The sequence below is a fragment of the Nomascus leucogenys genome, chromosome 12 (genome assembly GCF_006542625.1).
Source record: "Nomascus leucogenys isolate Asia chromosome 12, Asia_NLE_v1, whole genome shotgun sequence".
Lineage (NCBI taxonomy): Eukaryota > Metazoa > Chordata > Mammalia > Primates > Hylobatidae > Nomascus > Nomascus leucogenys.
Window position 1 is genome coordinate 52,684,987 of NC_044392.1, and position 19,253 is coordinate 52,704,239.

The following is a 19,253-nucleotide window of genomic DNA, read 5'->3' on the forward strand; positions in this document are numbered from 1 at the left end:
TCATGCATCAATGTAATTTTAAAATCCATCCATATGAGTATTTGCATCAACAGTTAATGCCTTGTAATTGCTGAGTAGTATTCCTTTGTGTGGCTATACCATGTTTGTTTGTACTTTTGCTTGTTATTGGACATTTCTATCATTCCACGTTTGGGCTATCATGAAGAAACTATCATGAGCATCCATATGTGGCAGGCCAGGTCTCACTAACACAGGCCTTCCTAACAGCTGTTTCAGTACCATCTGAGTGGTTCAGTTAAATATTAAGAGGAAAAATAAAAAGCCAGTGCCCTTATATAAAGGCTGATTGTAACAAAAGCCCACCAAGAGTTTTGCTTAGGCTTTTCCTGGACCTTAAAGCATGACGAAATAATGAAGGCATTCTTAACAGGAGTCATTTAGTATTAAATAAGTTTTATTGGGGGCCTGAAGAAACTCCCCAGACCTCCAGAAACAAGTTTATTGGAGGTCTGAAGGAACTCCCCAAACCTCTGTGATTTAGCAGGAGACAAGACTAGGGTCCCCAGCACCTAGACCCATTTAGATTAAATGAATTTACTGAGGCTCCAGAGGAAGGTCTTCAGGACTCAGACCTTAGTTATAGATTAAAAGAAGTTAATCACTTATGTGTTAAATGAATGCACACTTCCACATACACATACAGCTTAGAAGGTACATAAGCTCAGGAAAACTTTGTAATTTTGAGTTGCTCTGGTGATAATTTCCAGGCCTTTTCTCTGTAACCGGTTGCAGAAGTAAAAACTCTCTTCCTCCCCAGTTCATCAGCATCTCGTTACTGGGACAGTAACGAGATGCTGCTGATAGCAGCCCGCCCCTGAGTTTGGTCTGGAAACACACATACAGATCATTGTGCAGACACAGTGTGTAAATTCCCAGGAATGGAATGACTGTCCATCTGATTGGTATATGTTTAACCTTTAAGAAACTGTTAGATTTTCAGAGTTGTACCATTTTTCATTCCTACAAGTATAAGACTTCCAAGTGCTTTATATCCTCACCAACATGTGCTATTTTTAGCCCTTATAATTTTAGCCATTCTCATGGATATGTACTGGTATCTCATTGTTTATTGATTGATCTCCCTGACGACTAAACAGTAGAGCAACTTTTCCTATGCTAATTGACCATTCATGTATCCATTCAAGTCTTTTGAGAAATTGTTTCATTGTGCTGTTTATCTTATCGGACTGCAATATATATATAGCATATATGTATAGTATATATAGTATATATGTATAGTGTATATATATAGTATATATGTGTAATATACATATAGTATATATATATACACACTCTAAAAAACCCTTTGTTGGAGATAAATATGATATCTCCTATATTGTGGCTTCTTTTTATGTTCTCTTAATGTTCCCTATTTGGAGAATGACAGATAATCTTCAAAAAGGTGAATATATATATACATATATGTGTGAGTGTGTGTTGGGTGGGTGTGTGTGTGTATACATATATATCTGTCCTAGGAACCATTAGTTAGACACATATGTGAGTATCTATTTCTGGATACTGTCTTCTCTTCCACTGATATATATTCTATTTTTCTTTTCAACAAAACACATCATCTTGATTTTCATAGCTGTAGAGTAATTCTGGAAATAGGTAGTGAATTCGTTCACCATTATTCTTTTATAATATTGCTCTTTTATTATTCTTGATCATTGACATTACCATATAAACGGTAGAATCAGCTTGTAAATTTCTACCAAAATGCCGGTTGGAATTTTTACTAGAATTGCATTGGATCTGGAGATCAATTTATGAAGAACTGACTTTTTAAACATAACAACTCTTCTGATCCATGACAAGGTTTATCTCACCACTAATTTAGTTCTTTCATAATTTCTCAAAGCAATTTTTTGTAGTTTTTGGTGTACTGGCCTTACATAAACTTTGTTGACTTTTTTTTTTTTTGAGACAGAATCTCACTCTGTTACCCAGGCTGGAGTGCAGTGATGTGATCTTGGCTCACTGTAACCTCTGCCTCCCAGGTTCAAGTGATCCTCCTGCCTCAGCCTCCCAAGTAGCTGGACTACAGGCACATGCCAACATGCCCAGCTAATTTTTTGTATTTTTAGTAGAGACGGGGTTTCACTGTGTAAGGCATGATGGTCTCAATCTCCTGACCTCATGATATGCCCATCTTGGCCTCCCAAAGTGCTGAGAATACAGGTGTGAGCTACCACACCCAGCCTGTTGAATTTATTTATAAGCACAACATGTGTTGAGATGTTACTTTAAATGAAATTGTATTTTTATTTCATTTTCCAAATGCTCATTGCTAATATACAAAAATACAAAAGACTACTTACATTGAGCTTATATCCTGCAACACTACCAAACTCACTAATTAGTTTTCATAGATTTTTGTAGATTTCTAGGATTGTTAACATACACAGACATTATCTGTGAATAAAGACAGCTTCAATTCTTTCTTTTCAATCTTTTCAATACTTTTATTTATCTTTCTTACTTTATTGCATTGATTTAGATCTCTAATATAATGCTAAATTGAAAGAGTAACAACAGATATTCTACTTTTTCCTCTGATTTAATAGAAAAGCATTCAATCTTATGCCATTTAATATAATGTTACCTGTGGGTTTTTCAATTCTGCCCTTAATGGGGTTGGAAGTGTTGCCTTCTGTTCTTATCATGCAGAGAGTTTTCTAGGGTTTGTTTTTATAAATCATGGAAAAAGCTTTCAATTTTGCCAAATGCTTTTACTGTGTATGACAAGGTAATCATACAGTTTTTCTCTTTTGCCCTGATAATATATAAAATTATATTTTTTAAATATAAAAAAGATTTCTTGAGTCAAGCTAGGACAGTTTTTTTAATTATAAACTTTTAACAAATATATTGACATATAACTTACATGCAATTGAGATGCAATAAAGTGTATAATCATTAACGTATATAATTAAAGTGTAATTTTAAGAGTTTGAGCACAGTATACACGAGTCAAAGAGAAAGGACAGAAAATACTAAGTATGGCTCAGCATATGTGGTCTATCTTGGTGAATGTTCTATGTGAGTTTGAGAAGAGTTATTTGTTAGCTGTTCTTAGGTGTATTTTGCTTAAATGTTGACTTGGCTAACTTCTGTCACTGATTCTGTGAATTAATTTTGTTCTAGTGGGCAGTAAAATTACTGTCTGATCACATTGGACTTACGTGGACTTGGTTTATGTTTTATTACAGTGGATTCACGGAAAGCCAACAGCATTTCCCAAGACCCTCTAATTTGGCAGGACTCAATCACCAATCCACTGCTTTGTGGATTTTGACAGGGTTTGGTTTTAGGCTTTACTAGGGCTGGTCTAGAATAGGCCTTATTGTAAAGCATGACACTTATTCCTAAAGCACAACCTTTCCAGTGTCTCAGTTGGATACCTGGGTGCTAATAAGGTGTGCATGAGTTCATCCCACCCTGGATGGCAGGAGCTCCATCATCCATTCCCCAACCCTCCTCCACCACAAGTACCTCTGGTCCAAACTCGATTTTATAGCAGCCACTCCTATGTTAAACCTGTTAGTCTTTTCCTTGTGCAGGTACAGACCAGTCCTTGATAAGTATGCATATGGAACCCCACATGGACTTCGAGAGCTGCCCCTCTGAACAGCTGTCTCCTATTGGTGCCCTGCCCTGCCCTGCAGATGGCAATTTCTTCAGTGGCCTTGAACTCTGATCTCTGCCTTCTCAGCTCAGTGGGGCTGCCCTGCTCTGAGAGGACTCTAGCCCACTGTGCAGCTGCTGAGAAATTCTCCCCACATAAAGAACTAGGAAATCATGGGGTTTCCCCTTAAGTTTCCTGTTGTACTGTCTGTTGTCCACTGCCTGAAAACAATTTTATGGTTGTTTATGGAGGCAAGGTTAGTCTGATATGGTTTATTCTAACAGACACAAGCAGAAATCTGTTATACTGTTTTAATTACTGTGTCTTTAGAATATTATGGTAGACAGAATCCTAAGATGACCCCCAGTGATCTTTGCTCTTATATAATCACTTCTTCCTGAGTGTAGACAAAGCCAGTGATGAGATATCACTCCTGTGATTGTGTTACAATTTATGGCAAAAACAAGTCAGCAGATGTAATCGAGATCCCAAATCAGTCAAATCTAAGATAGAGATTATCTTATGAGCTTGACCTAATGAAGGTGAGTTCTTTGGAGGGACTGAGGTCTTCCTGGAGAGATGTGAAATGCAGGAGGGTTTCCATGCAGGGCAATTCTCTCTGCTTGCTGGAGGAAGCATGCACTGGGAACATGGGAGGCCTCTAGGAGCAGTGAGAGGCCCCTGGCTGACAGCCAGCAAGAAAACAGAGATCTCAGTCCTACAGTCACAAGGAACTGAACTCAGCTGACAACCCGAGGAAACTTGAGAGGAAGTTCTTCCCCAGAACCTTCAGAAAGAAGCCTAGCCTAATTTCAGGCTTTGAGGCCCGGAGAAGAAGACCCAACTAATCCAGGCCTGAACTCCTGATCTGCGGACACTGCAAGAAAGTAAATCATTGTTATTTTAAGCCTCTAAAGCTTGCAGTAATTTAGTATGCAGCAATAGAAAATTAATACAAGTAAAATGGAGAAGACTTTGGAGTGGGGACAAGAATGAAATGGTGGGAGAGGGATGCCTGTATGCTGATATGGTTGATGCCTGTATGGTTGAATTGAGTCTACCATTCTTCATTTAATTAGTTATGTTCTATTAAGGTGCACAGCTATACACAAATATTGGAACTATGTGAATCCAGAGGAATAAGATATTGCATTCTTGAGAGTAGAAGAGAACATTGTGAATTTGGGGTCACCATATCGTGAGTCATATATCAGGTCCCTCTGGGAAGGCCAGAGGAAGATTTACAGGATACACTTGTGATAACATTGCAGGCTTCTTTCTTCCCCAAAGGGACCCAATCTCCCCTCAGTCAAGAAGCTCCAAGTCTCTGAACTGGATGCAAGGTTATAAATTCCCACTATACTGACTCCATCAAGCTTCTGTCCTCAGAAATAGAGTTTATCAGTAAAAGACTCATGGGACCGTAGGCATTTATTCTCTTATTTTATATAAATCAGCTAATATGCATGAACAAAACAGACTTTGAAGAAAGTCACAGTTGCCACAGGAAAACAGCTTCGACATCCTCATGAGTCATGATGGGTGTTCCGTCGGGAGGACTTGATATGAGGCTTTCCTCCTCATGGGCTAGTACTGATCTGGGGGAAATGTCATCAAGCCCTCGATTCAGAGTGTAGCAGCTGGGGCTGTTGATTCATTAGGTTTCCTGCAGCTGGAGATGCAAGTAGTGCATCTTCATGGCCACCACAGGTGCTCTTAGGCTAGCATTCTTCAGAGCCAGAATCCAACAAGCCACAGAAGCTCTGAGTATTTCCCTTTCCTTGGTCACTCACACAAGTGGCTTCAGGTCCTTCTGGGGAAGGCCTGGAGGAAGATTTATAGCATACACTTGTGGCAGCATTGAAGGCTTCACTCTTCCTCAAGGGATCCATTCTCCGCTCAGTCAAGAAGCTCCAGGTATCTGAACTGGAAGCCAGGTCATAAATTCCCACTATGGTGACTCCATCAGATCTCTGTCCTCAGAACTAGAGCTTTTCTAATTATTACATAAGTTGATTTCTTAGTAGATTTCCCATCCATTACATTCCTAGACACCTCACGATGATTAGTAACCACCATGTGCCTGCCTCTCAAGGAAATCCCTCCCACCTTGTTTCTAGACTGCCGAGTCCCACAGCCTGTCCTCTAGTCTTCCAGAACCCTACCGTTCTCACTGACAGCAGGGAGGGCAAATCCATGCAGCATCTCCCGCCATGACCTCCAGCCTGCAGAGGAAAGGTGCCACAGGACCTTTACACACACACCGCTGTTCCCCTCACCTGTGCATTTCTTAAGGTCTTGGTGAGGAGAATGTCTCTGGATCTTCCTTGATGAGAGCTAAAGGAACAAAGGTAAATAATGCTATGGGACCCACTGAGAATTGGAGCTGTGGAAGAGTGGTCACTGAAGTAATAGACAGATGCAGCTATTGCCAGATACTCAGTGCCAGAGCAGGGAGGGAGAGGAAAGAAATACGGACCTCACCTTCCCCTCACTTCCAGGCTCCATCAGGTGCCCCCCATTGCTAAACCTAACTAGAAGTGTGCATGCAGGGGAGCCAGGGATGCATTTTAGAAAGGACAAGCCCTGAGTGGCATAAGACAGGATGGAAATGAGTGGAAAGTGGATCTGTGGGAAGGAGGAGGGGATGTTATGGGGAAACAAAAAGAGAATACTAGCTAATAATGCTAGGTGACACTAATATCCCAAAGTCTATGCTCATATTCAGAAAAGAAAGTTCAGCATAAAGCACTCAACCAGGAGTCAAGATATTATATTTTCAACTGTTGTTCCAACAGCTGTATTATAAAGGGCCCGTTTATTTCACGCCTTTCTAATTTGACCTAAAGTGCCAGGTGGCATTGGGGCTGGTACAGCCACACTCAACTCTGTGTTGAAGAGTATACAGAGACTGCCAGGCTGAAGGAATATGCAAGAGAATACAAGAGATGCTCTCAGGGAACAAGAGACCACACAGCCCTAGAGTCAGGGGCAGCATCAGCCACTGTCGGCTGCTCATTTTTCCAGCCAGAGCCCACAAGCCTCAGCCATGCTTTGCTTCTGCAAGATGCTTCTTCACCTTTTCAATAAACCTGCCTGAATTTAAGCTGATGGGGGTTTATTTCTCCTTCATCATAAATGAAATTCTTCACCACAACAATCTCCAATGAGTTGTGGGCACAGAAGGCAGACCCATCCCTGCTTCTGTTCCACTATCTCCCCTGTAGGTTGGAAAGGAGGAGGTACTGAATTACCTCCAAATGTTCCTCTGGCTCTGATATTCTGTGATTCTGGTTTCTTTTCAGCAACTTTGTTTTTGGAAGCGTGTATCCTAAGGAGTCCAGTTAAACAACCTTTGTCTACTGTGTCCAGGCATTCCTGGTGGTATTTCAGACAAGACACTCTTGGGTGGCTGTACTCACAACCACTGAACCAATTCTATGACCATCTGTTTCATGGCCACATGTTTGCTCATTTTGTGTTTACATAAAGGGAGGGGACAGACAGCAAACTTGCATGTTATAAATTGTATCATCTTAAAAAGGAAACAAGGCAACACTTTGCAATAAAACCTTAAGATGCATTAAATTTAAGCCTAACGCAATAAAGAATGCCCATAAAATTCTTATCTAAAGAATGTTTAGAAAATTGTTGAACAAAGGACATCATCATTTAAAGTGATACGAAGTAAACTTCTTAGCTAAGCATATGGGCTAGATTAGAGAGAAAAATAAAGGACCCATCTCTGCCCTGGAAAAACTACTGGTAGCATCTTTCAAAAAGCTCTCTGTGTTTGTGTACGCACCTTGATCCATAGGTTCACATTTGATCCCAACTGGTGGCTGCTTGTTGGCATTGACATTGGATTCCCAACTAGTAAATCTTTCCAAGATCTGAGTTTCTGCAGATATGACATTATTTTTTTGACCATCCTTATCTTCAAGGGCTACCAAAAAGGAACAAAGAATTTATTTACCTCCCCAAGGAAAAAGGTTTTACCAATGAGACACTTTCTTACCATGACCCCAAGGCCCCCTATGCCCTGTTCACTTGAGTGCCCTGTGTGGCCTGACAGAAGCTCATGCTGGTCACAGGATTTCTTATATAATTATCCTCCTTCCCTAATCCCAACTTCATGGTGGTGGTGATGACAGGTGTCCTGTATCCCACGCTCATGTCCCTGAAGTCATCAGCCTGTCTCCATTTAGAAAAAATTACATGTATATAGAGAGGCCTCTTTGGAAGTAGTAAAAGCTTTCTCACCTTCATACATTAATGGTTGGAATGTACAATAGTATAAACACTTTGGGAAAAAATGTCTGGCATATTCTTACAGAACTAAACAACTACCTATTCTATGACTCAGTAATTCTTAAGCATTTATCCAGGAGAAATTAAAACATATGTCCAGAAAATGATTTATACAAGAATGTTCGTAACAGTTTTATTCATAATAGGAAAAACTGGAAACATTCAAGTATCTGTCAATACAAGAATGGATCAATAAACTGTGACACATTCATTCCATGGAATGGCTAAAGGAACAAACTGTTGACGCACAAAACAACATGGATGAATCTCAAAAACATTTTGAGTGTAGTAGGAGCCATACACAAAAGAGTGTGAGAAAAATGATAAATAATAATGGTTTCAAGAAATGTAGGGCAGAGAGCCCAGAGGCAAAGACCCACAGGACAGCAGGTCGGTCCCAGGCTGTGGATCCTAATTAAGAAACTCCTGCTGGATTTTGCCCAGCTCCATTTCCAAACTATTTTGGGTCAGTGACTGTCCCCTCCAAGTTCCCTCACTTTGAACTAGAATCACTGTAGTTGTTATTCTATGTCTGTCCCGTCATTTCATATCGGGGCAGATAAGCTGTTTGTTCAGTTTCACAGGTTGTCAGAGGTAAGGGAATTATGTCAAGAATCTGTACTTAATGGACACCCTCAGAAGCCTCATCCACACCTGGTGCAGATGTTTTAGATGGGATTTTAAACTTTTGATCTGATGTGGTCTACATGACATTTTTCATGTTGAACTAATGTTTTAATGATACGAAATTTGGAAACCTTAGGGGAGAGGGTGAATGCATTTTGCAGATGGGGCAATGTGAGTGTCTGACTGTGGTAGATGGAATTTCTGAAATGGTCCCCAAACATGCCACACCCTTGTCTCTAAAGCCTGTTAAGGTGATGAGATACCATTCCTGTGGTTATGTTGTTATATGCCAGTTATATGACTTTAAGATGGTGAGGTTACCTGCAAGAACTGGATCTAATCACATCACTCCATAAATGACAGAGCTTTGTGTGGCTGGTTGGAGAAGATGAAGTCAGAGAAGGTAGGAGCTTGAGAAGGGCTCCATGAATTGTCATTGGTTGATGATGGAAAAGACAGGTAAGGAGGAAAGCAGGTGGCCTCTGGAGTCAGAGTGTCTCCCGGCTGACAGTCAGCAAAGACAAAGGTCCCTCAGTCCCCCAGAAACAAGAATAGGAAGTGTTTCAGTTTCTGTAGTGAACTTGGAAAAATAGCTTGAGCTCTAGGAAAAAACACAGCCAGCTCATTCCTGGATTTTAGCCTCACATGACTGTGATCAGAGAACCCGGCCACTTCATTCCAGACTTCTGTGGTTTCAAACCACTGGTTTATGGTAATGTGATAATAGGCAGCAAGAGAAAACTAGTACAGGTGCCTGTCTCTCCTCTTGAATTTCAATTTCAGACACATGGATGCTAACCCCTCTAAGAGAAAAAATCAATCAATCAATCAATTAATGAAAGAACTACAGTAGAAATATTGTCCTCACCTTTATGTGGCTGTTCCAGAGCCCTTGCCACCTGAAGAAGAAAATGAGGGGTATTTCAGGCACATGAATAGTGTAGCTTTACTGTTATCAATCACATTTCTGAAAGTATAAAAATGGTTGAGTTCGGGCCATGGCTCATGTCTGTAATCCCAGCACTTTGGGAGGCCAAGGCAAGTGAATTACTTGAGGTCTAGAGTTAGAGACCAACCTGGCCAATTGGAGAGACCTTGTCTCTACTAAAAATACAAAAGTTACCCAGGCATGGTGGCGGGTGCCTGTAATCCCAGATACTCAGGAGGCTGAGGCAGGAGAATCACTTGAACCTATTAGGTGGAGGTTGCAGTGAGCTGAGATTGCACCATTGCATTCCATCCCAAGGAACAGAACAAAAACTCCATCTCAAAATAAATAAATGAATAAATAAAAAATAAAGATGGTTCATTACTTAACTCCACACATTATTATGTGAAAATGTATCATCTCGATTTTAATGGCAGATTTTAAAAAATTCCTTTTCTTGTGCTCACCAGACAAGGTTTGGTAGCAAATACCAGTCACAAGCACAGATGAACCAATTCAAGGAGAGCCATAAACAGGACTACTATTATGTTCCCCCAAAAACCATCCCTAGAATGCAATCTCTTCTCTACTTGTCACAAAATGAACACAATAGTCCACTACATAAAGTACCAAATACATGAAAATGTAAATACAATGAAGTCTGCTTTCCAAATATTTATTCTATTCAGACCCAGTCATGGGGACCAGGGGTTAGGAAATGACTAAAAAGAGGTTCAAGGGAATTTGGGAAGTGACAAAATGTGCTGAAGTAGAACTCTGCTGATGGCTGCACAATTCGATAAATCAACTTACATCATTGAGTTGTACATTGACAATGGGTGACTTTTATAACAAGCAATTCTTTTATTTATTTATTTATTTTTTATTATTATACTTTAGGTTTTAGGGTACATGTGCACAATGTGCAGGTTTGTTACATATGTATCCATGTGCCGTGTTGGTTTGCTGCACCCATTAACTCATCATTTAGCATTAGGTATATCTCCTAATGCTGTCCCTCCCCCCTCCCCCCACCCCACAACAGTCCCCGGAGTGTGATGTTCCCCTTCCTGTGTCCATGAGTTCTCATTGTATAACAAGTAATACTTTAAATGAACTTTTGGGTTTCTATTTCAACATGGAAAGAGCTAGGCAGTCACCACTTGTCCTCACAGCTAGAAAAAAAAGCTGAACGAACTGAAAGTCGACCCTTTTAGGGTGGACCAGAGAATTGAGGTCACAGGGAAAACTGCCACCTGAAAAATGAGAAGCACAGGCTAACACACAAGGAGTCACAGCTCACAGGGAAGAGAAGCTACTGGGGACAGCAAGTGGGAGGAGCACTTAAATGGTATTGACAGATTACTAGAAGCTGAGAGTGGCCTGGCTAGAGCATTAAAAACTCCTTGAAAACCAGACTAAGAGGGAATCTCACACATTTCCGAGTTTTACTACAATGATCTCAACCAGGTTCTCATGATGAAGTTCAGAAAAACTCCCTGAGGTTTGGCACTACCAACTTCAGGACATACATTAAGCTACAGTAGCCCAAATAGTGTGAAGTTGGTGAAAAGAGAAAACACACACAAATAGATCTATGGAAAAGAATATAGAGCCCAGAGACAGGCCTACATACAGTCCACTGATCTTCCATGAAGGTTTAGAGACAATTTAAAACTGCAAAGATAGCCTTTCCAACTAGTGGTGCTGGAACAGCTGGACAACCACATGCAAAATATATATATATATATAAATAAATCCAGGTATGCATGTTATACCCTTTATCAAATAAATCTTACATGTAAATGTAAAGTGCAAAACCACAAGAGTCCTAGGAGATAACATAGGAGAAAATCTCAGGGATCTTGGGTTCAATGATGGCTTCTTAGACACAAAATCAAAAGCAAAATCTACTAATGAAAAAAAATTAAGTTGAGACTTATTAAAATTAAAAACTTCTGCTCTGCAAAAGACACCATTAAGAGAATGGAAAAAACAAGTCACAGACTGGCAGAAAATATTTACAAAATAATCTGATGGAAAAACTGCTGTCCAAAATATATGAAGAATTCTGAGAACTAAAAAACACAAAGCAAAAAAAAAAAAATTGGTGAAAGATTTGAACACCTCATTAATAAGATATACAGATGGCAAATAAGCATATGAAAAAGATGCTCAAAATCATTTGCTGTGAGGGAATTGCACATTAAAACAACAATGAGACATCACTGTTAAGCTATTATAATGGCTAAAATGCAAAAAAGTGAACACGCCAAATGCTGTCAAAGATGAGGAGCAACCAGAACTCTCCATAGCTAGTGGAAATCAAAAGGGTACAGTCACTTTGGAAAACTTATGTTCCCTCAAAATCCTGCACATAAGTACTTAGAGCAATTTTATTCATAATTTTCAAAACTTGGAAGAACCCAAGATGTCTTTCACCAAGTGAATGAATAAACTGTGTTGTAGCCATACAATGAAATCTGATTCAGTGATTTTAAAAAACAAGCTATCAAGCCATGAAAAGACATGGAGGAACTTAAAGTACATAATGCTAGAAAGAAGCCAGTCTGGAAACCTACATACTGTACAATTCCAACTCTAGGACATTCTTGGAAAGTCAAAAAGATAGAAATAGTAAAATGATGAGTGGTTGTCAGGGGTGGAGGCGAGGAGGAGGCATGAAATGGTGAAGCACAGGGAATTTTCAGGAGCAAAACTATTTTGCATGATGCTGTATTGGGGATTTAGGACATTATGTAATTGCCAGAACCCATAATCTGTGAAACTCAAAGAATGAACTCTAATGTAAACTATGGACTTTAGTTGATAATGATGTATCAATAGTGGTTCATCAATTGTAATGAATGGACCACACTAATACAACATACTAATAGGGTAAATTGTGTGCTGGAGGACAGGGGAGCCTAGGAGAACTCCCTGTACTATCCACTCCATTTTTCTGTAAGCCTAGAATTGTTCTAAAAAATAATGTCTATTAATTTTTTTAAATAGGATGCAGCAGCCCCGTATCAAGGTTTGGTGGCATCCTGTTATTGTGTGGTTAGTACTTGGCATTGAAGTGCACCAACCTGGAGTCAGAGCAGTTGGAGATTTCAATGCCTGTGCCATTTACCTCTAACCCTGGGGTGCCCCTGGAATACAGCTAGCAGATCAATTAGGTAGAAGCAGCCTCAGCAATCTAGACAGTGCAGGCTTCTGGTAAGGACAGGTACAAACCATCTGAGTGGGCAGAACTTGGTGAAGACTAGGAACCACTGAGACTCAGCAGCTGCCCCAGTGTCACCCACAAATCAAAGGAGGGGGCTGGGAGGAGCTAAGGGCTACAGGACAAGCTCCCTGCCTGCAAGACAGGAGCAGCTCCAGAGATTTTGGTAAATAATATAGGTTTCAGTACGTGTGGTCTATTCAAAAAAGTAGAACAAAAGGAAAGAAAAAGAGAGAGCATGAGAAAGAGAGAAAGAAAAAGAAAAGAAGAAAGGAAGAAAGGAAAGAAGGGAGGGAGGGAGGGAGGAAAGGAAGAAGGAAGGGAGGGAGAGAGCATGGGTGAGCAGGAGGGAGGGAAAGAATAAAGAGAGAGAGAGAGTTGGAGAGAAGTAGGGAAGGAAGGAAGAGAGGAAGGAAGGAAGGACAGAAGGAAGGAAATGAACAAATTTACGTTAAGATGAGAGCATCCAGGGGAACTTACACCAACAATATTTTCCATTAACAGGAACACACTAACTAGTTATTAGAGAGAGATGCACTACTGTAAAACCATATACTGTTTCCATGGGGTACAACCCCTTCTTCCTCCTCTGAAACACATTCTATCTCTGGCCCACTGTTGCCAGAGATACTGAGTCTTGTCTTTGGATAAGTTCTGGTGCCCACAAGAATGAGATGAGACAATGGACCCCAGAACACCAGGCCATGAACTTCCCTGCTGCTCCTTGTCCACTCCAGAAGCTGCCCGGCTGCAGATGGGGGCCTCAGCCCCTGGGTCTGATGTCATCCATTTGCCATTCTCACTGGACTTCTCTCCTTGCACTGGCTCCCACTCCCCCAGGACCTGGTGGGAGACCACGTAAGGACACTAACAGGCCATGCTCCTTTCTTTCTCCCCCTCTCAATGCCTGCAGTGGTGGGTTCCATGGGGTAGCGACCTGAGATTTACTCATTATGGGGCCTCTAGCCTAGAGCAGGGCCTGGTACCTAATAGTCACCCCATGAATGCTCAGTGAAAGAAGGCATCCACCACAAGGTTCTTGGGAACCAAGAATTCCACTGTGGCCCATAAATTCTAAGTCCTACAGGATTCTGGAATTGGAGATGGGAAAGGCCTTCAAAAGTGGCCACTCTTTTAACCCATTATACTGGCAACTGAGCCATGTTTCCCAATCCTGGACACATCTAGAGGGCACTGCCTAAAACCACACACATCTCCCCACCCAGGACAGTGCAGGGGCCTTAGCCTGGGGGATATGGGCGGACAGGGAGGGGGTGAGCCATGAAAGCTGAAGAGAAGAAAGCAGGTGAAAGGGGACAGCAGGGTGGAAACACAGAGAAATGGAGGCAGAGAATGGGGGGTGAGAGGGGAGGAGAGAGGAGAGGGATGCAGATTTAGCTACTAAGAAAAAGTCCCGGAGAAAACACTGTCCTATCCTGAAGTAAAATCATTTCCACCTGACCACAGCACTGCAGGTTGAGGGTGGCACACGCTGTGAATATTTGTTCATTCATTTAACGAATATTTATTTAATATCTGTTTCATGCCAGGCAAGGCCCTGCAATGTTTAGGGCCCTTGGCATCTTCCCTTCACATCTGAGTCACAATAGAAAAAGGACTCTCTGACTCCATCGAGCTGGCAATGCCTCAGGGTTTTTAACCTGTTGGATCTGGCAGCTCTTCATGTCAGCCCACACCGTGTGAGGCTGCTCTTGGTGCACCGAATGGGGAAGTTTCTACATCAGTGCCTTGGAGAGTCCACTGGAAGCCCTGGACAGGGGGAGTCGGTGGCACCCCAAGCATGGAGGCTAAGAGCACACAGCACTGAAGCTCCAGAAACCCTCAGGAGGACAGTAAGGGACAATTGGCTGGTGAGAGCCTGGGTCACCAGGAACCTTCGCCTGGGTCTAAATAGGATTTCCTTCAGAATGCCTATGAAATATTGGGTTGGAAGAATCAATATCGTGAAAATGGCCATACTGCCCAAGGTAATTTATAGATTCAATGCCATCCCCATCAAGCTACCAATGACTTTCTTCACAGAATTGGAAAAAACTACTTTAAAGTTCATATGGAACCAAAAAAGAGCCGCATCGCCAAGTCAATCCTAAGCCAAAAGAATAAAGCTGGAGGCATCACGCTACCTGACTTCAAACTATACTACAAGTCTACAGTAACCAAAACAGCATGGTACTGGTACCACAACAGAGACATAGATCAATGGAACAGAACAGAGCCCTCAGAAATGATGCCGCATATCTACAACTATCTGATCTTTGACAAACCTGACAAAAACAAGAAATGGGAAAAGGATTCCCTATTTAATAAATGGTGCTGGGAAAACTGGCTAGCCATATGTAGAAAGCTGAAACTGGATCCCTTCCTTACACCTTATACAAAAATTAATTCAAGATGGATTAAAGACTTAAATGTTAGACCTAAAACCATTAAAATCCTACAAGAAAACCTAGGCAATACCATTCAGGACATAGGCGTGGGCAAGGACTTCATGTCTAAAACACCAAAAGCAATGGCAACAAAAGCCAAAATTGACAAATGGGATCTAATTAAACTAAAGAGCTTCTGCACAGCAAAAGAAACTACCATCAGAGTGAACAGGCAACCTACAGAATGGGAGAAAATTTTTGCAACCTACTCATCTGACAAAGGGCTAATATCCAGAATCTACAATGAACTCAAACAAATTTACAAGAAAAAAACAAACAACCCCATCAAAAAGTGGGCAAAGGACATGAACAGACACTTCTCAAAAGAAGACATTTATGCAGCCAAAAAACACATGAAGAAATGTTCATCATCACTGGCCATCAGAGAAATGCAAATCAAAACCACAGTGAGATACCATCTCACACCAGTTAGAATAGCCATCATTAAAAAATCAGGAAACAACAGGTGCTGGAGAGGATGTGGAGAAATAGGAACACCTTTACACTGTTGGTGGGACTGTAAACTAGTTCAACCATTTTGGAAGTCAGTGTGGCGATTCCTCAGGGATCTAGAACTAGAAATACCATTTGACCCAGCCATCCCATTACTGGGTATATACCCAAAGGACTATAAATCATGCTGCTATAAAGACACATGCACACGTATGTTTATTGCGGCACTATTCACAATAGCAAAGAGTTGGAACCAACCCAAATGTCCAACAACGATAGACTGGATTAAGAAAATGTGGCACATATACACCATGGAATACTATGCAGCCATAAAAAATGATGAGTTCGTGTCCTTTGTAGGGACATGGATGAAACTGGAAAACATCATTCTCAGTAAACTATCACAAGGACAAAAAACCAAACACTGCATGTTCTCACTCATAGGTGGGAATTGAACAATGAGAACTCATGGACACAGGAAGGGGAACATCACACTCCGGGGACTGTTGTGGGGTGGTGGGAGGGGGGAAGGACAGCATTAGGAAATATACCTAATGCTAAATGATGAGTTAATGGGTGCAGGAAATCAACACGGCACATGGATACATATGTAACAAACCTGCACATTGTGCACATGTACCCTAAAACCTAAAGTATAATAATAAAAAAAAAGAATGCCTATGAAATAAAAGAAAGGAATCAAGGTTAACACTGAGATTTGGGGCTTGGGCAACTTGAAGGATGGAGCTGCCATTTATAGAGACTGGGAAGACCCAGGGAGGAGCAGGTTGAAAGGTGGTGGGAGGTAGAGTTGGGTTTCTGTCATATGTAATCAACAGTGCTGACCATCTGTAATCCCAGCACTTTGGGAAGCCAAGACGGGAAGATCACGAAATCAGGAGATCGAGACCTAACAAGGTGAAACCCCATCTCTACTAAAAATACAAAAAATTAGCTGGGCGTGTTGGCAGACACCTGTAGTCCCAGCTACTTGGGAGGCTGAGGCAGGAGAATGGCAAGAACCCGGGAGGTGGAGGTTGCAGTGAGCCAAGATCGCGCCACTGCACTCCAGCCTGGGCAACAGAGCAAGACTCCGTCTCAAAAAACAAAACAAACAAACAAACAAACAAAGTCCTGACCAGCATGGGCAACATAGTTAGACCCTTTCTCTGAAAATAAAAAATGAAAAATTAGCTGAGCATGGTGGCACACACTTGTAGTCTCAGCTACTTGGGAGGCTGAGGCAGGAGGGTTCCTTGAGGCTTGAGTTAGAGGTTAGTGAGCTATGATGACACCACTGCACTCAAGCCTGGGGGGAAAAAAATAAAGAGTCCTGACTAAATACTTGAGTAGCCACTGAAGTTTTCACATAGTAAGGAATATTTGAGGCAGATCTTATTGAACAAGAATTTGATTATTTCTGTTAGGGAATTAACAGAGTGTGGGTGTAGTTAGTTAATGCTTATTGAACTATCTTTGGAATCTCATCTATTGGTCTATCTGGTCTATCTGTACACGTATATTCTATACACTGTCTCACTGAGCTTTCACTAGGTTATGCTACAGTAACAAAAGCCCCAAAATCTTAGCAGCTACACATACAAAGGTTTATTTTTCATTGACATTTCCTTTTTTGGCAGGTTGACTGTGACTCTGCTCTATACAAGCTATTTTATTAGTTAGATGGTGAAAACTGTGATATTTGGAGATTGTTGAATATGGTACTAGTATGTTATTCATTCATTCATTTAACAAATATTTATTCAATATCTGTTTCATGCCACGTAAGGTCAAGTACTGAGAATACAGTGGTGAATAAAAGAGACAAAATCTCTAATTTCCAGGAGCTTATGTTGAAAATGAGATTGAACACATACAAAATAATCATAACAACAATGAATACTATATTTACAAATAATAGCTGTAAGAGATGTTAGTACCTGTTTTAAATTAGAAAAATATAAAAATTATTAAAACTAAAATGGCCAGATGTGATGGCTCACACCTATAATCCCAACACTTTGGGATGCCAGGGTGGAAGAATCAACTGAGCCCAGGAGTTTGAATCTAGTCTGGGCACCATAGGAAGACCATGTCTACAAGAAATAAAAAATTAGCCGGGCATGGTGGTGCATGCCTGTAATCCCAGCACTCTGGGAGGCTGAAGCAAGCAGACTACTGGAGCCCAAGAGTTCAAGACCAAACTGGGAAACATGTTGAATCCCCATCTCTACAAAAAATACAAAAATTAGCCAGGCATGGTAGCACACGCCTATAGTCACAGCTACTCAGGAGGCTGAGGCGGGCGGATTGCTTTAGCCAGGAGGTGGAGGTTGCAGTGAGCTGAGATTATGCCAACACACTCCAGCCTGGGCAACAGAGTAAGACCCTGTCTGAAAAAAAAAAATGCAAAAACTAAAATAAAATTGCTATAAGGTTAATACAGAAAAATATGTTCATATTCTTAGGCTAGGCATTAATTTCTTTTTTCTTTCTTTCTTTTTTTTTTTTTTGCACAAGACAGAGTCTTGCTCTGTCAACCGGGCTAGAGTGCAGTAGTGCAATCTTGGCTCACTGCAAACTCTGCCTCCCGGGTTCAAGCAATTCTCCTGCCTCAGCCTCTTGAGTAGCTGGGATTACAGGCGCCCACCACCACACCCAGCTAATTATTGTATTTTTAGTAGAAATAGGGTTTCACCATGTTGGCCAGGCTGGTTTCATACTCCTGACCTCGTGCTCCACCTGCCTAGGCCTCCCAAAGTGCTGGGATTACAGGTGTGAGCCACCACACCCAGCAATTATAACATTTTTTTAAAGCAAAAGAACTGTCCTAATGATATCATTTGAAAAGACCTTTAATGTTATCAGTAATGCATACTGACAACCCATTCAGCCCAATGTAGCAGGCAGTCTGCTCCCACCCTGATGCTTTTCCTGGTGACCCGGCCAGGCATTGGTTTCTTAAACAGGACACAATAAGCAGTAACCATAAAGGAAAGGATTGATGAGTATATTTCATTAAGGTTAACACAGAAAAATGTGTTCACACTCTTAGGTTAGGCATTGATTTCTTAAACAGGACACAAAAAGCAGTAACCATAAAGGAAAAGATTGATAAAGTATAATTTCATTAAAATTAAGAAACTCCAGCCAGGTGCAGTGGCTCATGCCTGTAATCTCAACACTTTGGGAGGCCGAGCCAGGGGTATCACTTGACCCAGGAATTCCAGACCAGCCTATGCAACATGGCAAAACCCCATGACTACTAAAAATACAAAAAAAACAGCTAAGCATGGTGGTGGTCTCCTGTAGGTCCCAGCTACTTAGGGCCTGAGGCAGGAGGATCACCTGAGCCTTGGGAGGTCGAGGTTGCACTGAGCTGTGATTGTACCACTGCACTCCAGCCTGGGCAACAGAGATCTTGTCTCAAAAAGAAAAAAAATTTAGAGAATCTCCATTCATGAAAAAACACCATTAAAAGAGTGACAACGCAAGCTGCAGATTGAAAAAAGAGAAATGCAATTCATATATATCCTAGAAAGGATGCATATCCAGAGTAAAGTATTGGGAATCAACAGAAAATCATATCAATGAAAACTGAATAAA